Source organism: Antechinus flavipes, chromosome X, assembly GCF_016432865.1.
Source record: "Antechinus flavipes isolate AdamAnt ecotype Samford, QLD, Australia chromosome X, AdamAnt_v2, whole genome shotgun sequence".
In the NCBI taxonomy this organism is placed as follows: domain Eukaryota; kingdom Metazoa; phylum Chordata; class Mammalia; order Dasyuromorphia; family Dasyuridae; genus Antechinus; species Antechinus flavipes.
This window is the reverse complement of record NC_067404.1, coordinates 31,509,926-31,518,983: the sequence shown is the minus strand read 5'-3', so window position 1 is coordinate 31,518,983 and position 9,058 is coordinate 31,509,926.

The following is a 9,058-nucleotide window of genomic DNA, read 5'->3' as shown; positions in this document are numbered from 1 at the left end:
AATGGGAAGGGATAACTATGATAATGAAAATTTCAAAAAGACTATTTTAAAATATCCATAATATTGATTTTTCCATACCAAAGTTATACCTGTTTTTATATGGCCTGTGAACTAAGAATAGTTTACAGACCATATTTGGCCCATAGTTTGCTGACCCATGTTCTATACTGTGATATCCACATTATCTCATCTGATGTCATAGACCCTATTGCAAAATTCTTCATCTAAGACAGAAGTGCCTTGCCAACTAGCTTAGTTTTCCCCTAAAAAGATGATAAAACCATCCCTGAAATTTAATTGATCCAAGGGACTAATGCTCAACTATTGATTAAATTCTAAGATGTCTAGTGCAGTAAAAGCTAATGTACCACTAGGAGACATTTCTGAGAAAAGTGATTCTTTTTCTATTCTATTAATCACCAATTATTGAATTAGGATTGAGGTCTTTCCTTTCGATTTCCTTGTTCAGATACAAGTCTTTGTAGGTCATTCAGCCAGTCTCTAAAGACTGTTCTTTTTCTTCTGAAGGACAAAACTGATAGATAAGATTGGTCTAATCTTTGGGGCACATCTTCCACAAACTTGAGCAAATCTCACACAAACAGGGTACCTAACTTCTGTTTAGAGTGATCTACAGAATCTAATCTAGATGGATTCTTGCCATTAGGAAATAAGCTCATGTCATTGTACCCCTCACCCCCATTGCAGCCTAGGGGAACTCAGCTCATGAAGGAGAAAACCAACCAGGATAGACCTGGATTCCTTTGTCCAGATTGCTGGAGGTGGCTGAGTCTAGTGATCAAGTCACATTTTTAGCAGGTGACACCAAGGCTATCTGTGGGAAGTAGGGAAGGAACTAATACATAGGGGGAAATGGAAGAGTAGAGAGAGTGAGAATGAAAGCAGTGGGCAGAGTCTGCTGGAAAACACTGAAAGGGATGGAATCAAGGATGCATGTAAAAAGGCTTAGCCTTCTTAAAAAGAATGGCCAACTCATCAGAAATTGGGAAGAAGGCAGGAATAGTGTGTGATGTAGCTCAAACACCATCTTTTACATTTCCCTCCCTCAAATTTACCTCCTCCCAAACCTTGTATATAGTTTTAATTTATTAGATAGATAGATAGAGATAGAGGAAGATAGAAATAGATGGATAGATTGATAGAGGGAGATAGACATAAATAAATAGATATAGGTAGATAAGAGATAGACATAGGTAGATAGATAGAGGGAGATAGATATTGGTAAAGAGAGGTAGATATAGGTAAATAGAAATAGATATAGGTAGAGATAGATAAAGATAGGGATGTATAGATGGAGGGAGATAGTGGTATAGATAGATAGATAGATATAGAGATGGATAGAGATAAATACAGGTAGTTAGAGATAAATACAGAGATAGAGGTAGAGAGAGATGAATAGAGATAAAATTAGATTTGGGGAGAGAGAGAGAGAGAGATGGATGTATTTGTCTCTCCTGGTAGAACTCTCTCTCTCTCTCTCTCTCTCTCTCTCTCTGTATATATATATATATATATATATATATATAATTCTATATTTTACTCTATATATACATATATATGTATATCTAACAAGTCATTATAAATAGGGATTGTTTCATTCTTTGTTCTTACCTAGCTATATACTCCCATCCCCAGTACCCAGTAGAATGGTTAGCACATAGTAAACATTCAATGAATACTTTTGTTTCTTTGATTAATTGATTGATTGATTAACTGAAGAAGGGACTCTCAGCTAATGACTTCAATTTTTTTTTTTGGTAAAGAGGTGGAGGCTGCTGAGTCCTATTGCTAAGCATCTGAAATCAACAGTCGCCATCAAATAGTATTGATTTATTTTTTCACTTAATATTTTATTTTTTCCAATTACATGTAAAGATGCCAACATTCTTTTTTGTAAGATTTTGAGCTCCAAAATTTTTCTCCTCCCTCTCTTACCTCCCCTCTTCCTAAGACAGCAATAAATCTGATACAGATTATAAATGGAAAATCATTTTAACCATATTTCCACATTAGTCATATTGTGAAAGAAAAATCAGAACAAAGGGGAAAAACACGAGAAAGAAAAAGAACACACAAACAAAAAGGTGAAAATTCTATGCTTCTATATTCATTCAGCTGCTATAGTTCTCTCTCTGGATGCATATCACATTTTCCATCCCAAGTCATTATTGATTTAGATGATTCAAATGAGAGGATATCCAGAAAAAAGTCTTTGCAAAAAATTTATACTTCTTGATAATCTAAATTATGAATACAGTCATTACTCTTCTTGAAAGGGGAAGTAACGTATTTGGGTTAACACCAAATATCAATGACTACTAATCATGACCCTTTCTTCTTCTTGTTCTTCTTTCCCCTCCTCCTACCCCCTCCTCTCTTCTACTTTCTCCTCCTCTTCCCCTTCTCCATGGGCCCCCTCCTCTTTTCTGTTTCTCTCCTCCTCCTCCTCCTCCTTTTGTCCTCACTCTTCCTTTTTTCTTTGCTTTCTCCTTCCTATTAGTTGTGTGACCCTGCGTGAGTCATTCAACTCAGTCTCAGTTTCCTCACCTGTAAAAATGAGCCAGAGAAGGAAATGGCAAACCATTCCAGTAACTCTGCTGAGAAAAACCCAAATGAGATTCCAAAATATTGAACATGACTGAAAACAACTGAACCACATCTAGCATCTAATATATTCCAGGCAATACTAAGTGCTTTACAAATATCTTATTTTATCCTTACCACAACCATGGGAGGTAGGTGCTGTTATTAGCTCTCTTTTACAGCTGAGGAAACTGAAGCAAATAGAAGTTAAGTGACTTGTCCCAGGTCACCCTGACTCCAGACCCAATGTTCTATCTATTGCACCACTGTTCTGCTTAATAAATCCTCTATGCTCTAATCAATCTTAAATCAAAACCTTTTAAAAGTTATTTGTTATTATATCTCTTTAGAGATCTATTTTTAACCCTGAGGATTGGTTCATGATATTGCAAAATTGTGTTATTTATTAATTGTTTTTATAATTTTTAAAAACACTTGTAGGTCTATATGTTTTGATTGTGTTCCTTATAAATTGCTTTTTTAAAATCATTATAAGAATAACCTACAAGGAAGCAAAGAAAAGATGAACAATTATAATATAATCTCTTCTATTATACCATCCCTGCTACCTATCATCCTACATTTCTCTTCCCTTTTCACTTAAACCCCTTGAGAAGATGGCCTCCACTTCCTTTCCCCTTACTTACTCATTCAACTGAAACTGCTCCCTCCAAAATTATCTGTGACCTCCTAATTGCCTTTCCTCAAGCCTCCTCCTTCTTGACTTCTCTGTTGCTTTGGAACTGTCAACAATTCCCTTCGCCTTGATACTATCTTTTCTCTAAGTTTTCTTGACATTGTCCTCTCCTGGTTCTCTATCTGACCCCTCCTTCTAAATCTTCACTAGATCTTCATCCAAGTCATACTCACAACCATGGGTGGTTTCCAAAGCTCTGTCTTGGGCCTTTTCTCCCTATAGACTATCTCTCTTGCCAATCTATTGATTCCCATAGGTTCAATTATCATCTCTTTAGATATCTTTATCATTTCTTTAGATGGATTAATCCCAAATCTTTGTATCCAGCCCTAGTCTCTTTTCTGAGCTCTAATCCCATGTCACCAAGCTGTCTTGTAAACTCAGTATGTCCAAAACAAAACTCATTATCTCTTTTCCCATATCCTCCTCTTTTCACAGCTATCTTCTTACTGTCAAGAGTACACCATCCTTCCTGTCACCCAGACTCAAAACCTCAGTGTAATTCTGGACAACCCTCCATCTAATCTGTTGACAAATCATATTTCTCATATATATATAAATATAATCTATATCTGCATATATACATATGTGTATGTCTGTCTATATGTGTATGTATAATATATATGTATGTATGCATGTATGTATAATACATTTGTGTATGTGTATGTATATACACACATATACATACCTTCTCTCTACTCACACAGCCATCACCTTTGGATGGGCACTTATCATTGAAGATTCAGCTCAAATCCCACCCTTGAATGAGGTGATTTTCCAACCACCCTCTCCATTTTTAAATCTTCTTTCATTTACATTACCTTTCTTTCTAAATACATAGGTATTTGCATATTGCCTTCCCTATTAGACTGTGAGCTCCATGAAGGGAGGGGTCATGTTTTTGCCTTTTTTTTACATCCAGTACTTAGCACTATACTTGACATCTAGTAGATTCTTAATAAATGCTTGTTGATTAACTGTATTATCTATCCTCTAATTTGTTTTATTTTTAACATTTCTTCTTCAGGATCTCTGATTTCCATCCTAATGTGGAAGTAGGGTCACAGGATCATATACTTAGAGTTGGAAAGGACCTCAGAGGTTATCTAGTACAACCTCTACATTTTCTGCTGAGGACCCCAAAGGGGTATATGATACAACATGTCTAAGGTCACACAAAGAGTAAGTAGAAGAGCCAGGATTTGAACTCAGGTCCTATGACTCTAAGCATTTTTTCTTTTGAACTGTTCTTTGCTCTTGTTCCATTACTTCTAAAAGCCCTATGGAATTTATTATCTTGCTTTCTTTTTAATTTTTGAACTACTTTTTAGAACTGTGAAACATCTCTTTATTGTACTGTTTCTTTTCATTAATTAGAATTTAAATTTAAAATTTTTGTTGCTGTGAAGTTGAAAAACTTCAATATACACAAACATTCTCATATTCAAGGAACAAAAAAGATTATTTGTAAAATCATGAATCTCTATTAGAAATAGCTGGTTTTAGTTTAAAAGATACATAATGAATTCAATGCATTAATTCTCATGTTATCCTACTTATGTGGATCTCCCTTTGAACTTCATTCTGTTCTCTTCTGCACATTTAAAAATGTTTAATTAATACGCTTCTCTTGATATTCTTTTTTTCATATTGCAATTATTAGCCTGTCCTCTGTTCTTCAGTCCTCTCCCCTGATCAAAAAATGGCTTCTCTTTTAACAAAAAGCAAAGTCAAGGAAAACAAATCCATATCTTGGTCACTTCCAAAACTCTGTGTTTCATTTTGCACTTCTGGGACATCACCTCTTTGTCAAAAGATTGAAGTCTGCTTGATTCCAATCTTCTGGAATTATGTTTGTCATCACATTGATTAGAGTTTTTTAGCCTTTCAAGATTGTTTTTATGTTATACTTGTAAAAACTATACTGGTACTGCTCTGTTCAATCTAAATCAGTTTATACAGCCCATCAAGTGTTCTTTGAAATTATTCCTTTCATCATTTCTCATGATACAATATTATTCCATTATAATTTATCTACCATAATTGTAAAGTCATTCTTTAGTTGATGGGCACCCTCTGTTTCCTGGTTGTTGTTGTTGGGGTTTTTTGTTGTTGATGTTTTGTTTTGTTTTTTGGTGCAACAAAAAAGCTGCTAGAAATATTTTTCTGGATGCAGACGGCTCTTTCCATCACAGATCTATTGGAATTAGCCTGAATCACCTGAAAAGAGCCACGTCTATCAGGTTGATCATCGCATGATCTTGTTGTTCCTATGTACAATGTTCTTTTGGTTCTGCTCATTTCACTTAGCATCAGTTCATGTCAGTCTCTCCTGGTCTCTCTCAAATCATCCTGCTGATCGTTTCTTATAGAACAATAATACTCTATTACATTCATATACCATAACTTATTTAGCCATTCTCCAACTGATGGCCATCCATTCAGTTTCCAGTTTCTTTCCACTATAAAAAGGACTGCCACAAACATTTTTGCACATGTAGATAGCTTTCCCTTCTTTATGATTTCTTTGGGATACAGACCCAGTAGAGACACTGTTGAATCAAAGAGTATGCACAGTTTGATAACCCTTTGGACATAGTTCCAAATTGCTCTTCAGAATGGTTGGATCAGTTCACAACTCTACCAACAATGTATTTTTGTCCCAGTTTTCTCACATTCCCTCCAGCATTTATCATTATCTTTCCCTGTCATCTTAGCCAATCTGAGATGTGAAATAGTACCTCAGAGTGGTCTTAAATTGCATTTCTCTAATCGATAGTGATTTAGAGCATTTTTTCAAATGGCTTTAATTTTTTCATCTGAAAATTATCTGTTCATATCCTTTCATCATTTATTAATTGGTGAATGGCTTCTATTCTTAGAAAGTTGAGTCAATTCTCTCTATATATTAGAAATGAAGTCTTTATCAGAGCCCTTAGATATGAAAAGTTTTCCCAATTTTCTGCTTCTCTTCTAATCTTGGCTGCATTGATTTTGTTTGTATAAAAAAATTTTAATCTAATATAATCAAAATTGTCCATTTTGCATTTCATCATGTTCTCTAGCTCTTCTTTGGCCATAAATTCCTTCTTCACGAATCTGAGAGGGAGACTTTCCTTTGTTCCCTTGTTCTCCTAAGAAATATCACCCTTTATGTCTAAATCATGAACCCATTTCAACCTTATCTTGATATATGATATTAAGTGGTTGATGCCTAATTGCTGTTGTACTATTTTCCAGTTTCCCCAGCAATTTTTGTCAAATAGTGAGCTCTCTAAGCCTAATTTCTACTAGATGACTTTTTAGTTTTTTTTAGCTTATTTTTTATCAAATAGCATTTTCCTATGGCTGGGGCCTTTGAATTTATTGAACACTATGCTAGTATGTTTGTTTCCAGATCTTATGTACCTAGTCTGTTCCACTGATTGAGCTAATTTTTAAAAACCTGAACCAAATAATTGTAATGTACAGATATTAGTAGTATGCTTTAACTCTTTCTTCCTTTCTTTTCATATTTCTCTTAAAATTCTTGATCATTTATTTCTACACCTAAATTTTATTATTTTTTCTAATACTATAAAAAACTTTTTGTTAGTTTTATTGATGTGACATTGAATAAATTAATTCAGAAAGTGTCAAAATTTTTATTCTCATGGCTCAAACATGAGCACTCAATACATTCAATTATTTAGATTTGTTTTTACATTTGTAAAGAGGGTTTTGTACTTGTATTCATTTAATTCTTGTGTGTGTGTATGAGGTACATGTGTTCACAAATACTTTATACATTCTGTAGTTATTTTGAATGGAATTTTTCTATCTTTTTCTGCTATTTTGTTAGTAATCTACAGAAAAACATGATTTGTGAATTAAATTTGTGGATTTGTTTTATCTCCTACTATTTTGCTGAAGCTATTATTCCAATTAATTGTTTTTTGCTAAATCTCTAAGGTTTTCTAAGTAGTTCATCATATCATCTGCAAAAAGTTCTCATTGTATTTACTATATTTATTCCTTCAATTTTTTTCTTGTCTTTTTGCTATAGTTGGCATCTCTAGAACAATGTCAAATAATAGTAATAAAAATGTACATTCTTGTCTTACTTGTATCTCATTGTAAAGACCTCTGGCATCTTCCCATTACAAATCATTCTTGCTCTTGGTTTTAGACAGATACTATTTGTCATACTAAGTAGCAGTCTATGAATTACTACACTGTTTAATGTTTAAGTCAAATGAGTGTTTTATTTTTTCAAAACCCATTTTCTCTATTTTGATATCATGTAGATTTTATTGTTTTATGTTTTTATTGTTTATTATGTTCTTATTGTTTATTCATTAATTATTTTTTTGATAGGCCACTAATATGGTCTATTATGTTTATAATTTTCTTAATATTAAGCCAAATCTGACATAAATTCAGCCTAATCACAGCATAAACTTTTCAAAATGTTGCTTTAGCCTCTTTGGTAATATTTAATTTGACATAATTGTGTCAATATTCTTTAAGGATACTGATTTTAGTTTTCTTCCTCTGCTTTGTCTCTCCCTAGTTCAGGTAATAAGCCATATTGTTTCATAGAACAAATTTTGTAGGATTTTTTATTTTTCTGTTTTTGTAAGCAGATGTTAAATATTCTAATTAACTATTCTTTGAATGATTGATAGAATTCAGTTGTTAATCTATCTGATCCCAGGCCTATTTTTCTTTGGGAATTCATTTATGATTTGTTGAATTTCTTTTTCTGAGATTGAATTATTTAATTTGTTTGCTTCTTGTTTTATTAATTTGGGCATTTTACAATTTTAAAATATTTATATAGATGTTTTGTCTTGTTTTCTTTTTGTTTAATCATGCCCCCCTTTTTTTCTTTGTGGATCCCACTCTTGAGTTTCCTATTTAACATTTATCTACTGACATTCATGCTTTTCTACCCTTCGTTCTCTGACTTGTTAACATTGTTCCAAATCTTCACACAATTTGGTCTCTTCCTTATTTGCTTCTGCACATTTTTTATTGCCCAGGCCACCAGGACTAAAAGAATCCAAAGCCATTTTTACATTGATGGGACCTGGGGAGTGGGTGGGTCTGAATGTATCTCTGCCACATGGAAACTTAATGAGAAAAGGATGGTATGCAGATGAATTTAGACTCCCTAGTTTCCTCAAAATGGAAAACTCATCTTTCTCTACTAAACTTTGCACTATTTGTCTCTCTCTCCTGCTTTCCCCTTGTTGAGGGGATTCTAATTGGGTTATTGTAAAGATTAAGGAGGATAGATACCACAGCCAAATCTTAAAACAAAGGCCTAACAGAGGTGATTGTGATGGTTTGGATGTGATAGGCTGTGGTGGTGAATTGAGAGTACTTGAGAAAGTGAATCCTTCTCATAGCCCAATTCTCTGCTGTTATTTCATAAGATTTTCACTATGGGGAAGTTTTCCCCATCTTTTCTCTTTCTCAATTTAATCACTTTCCAGCTGGCATATTTCTTATTGTTTTGATGTGGTAGAGTTATGGAGTTATGCCAAAAGCCACTTATTCCACTAGTGATATGTTAAGATCTTTCTAAACCTAATCTTTCTTATCCAGCCAGCATGATAGTTGTCATTCCAACTTTGTCTCATCTGCAAATTTTTATGAATATAAATTATGAATGACTGAAAAAGCATTTATTAAGCACTTTACCATGAGCAAAACATTAAAGATGTAAATAGAAAAGCAAGACAGTAGCAGTCCCTGTTATCAAGAGTACAC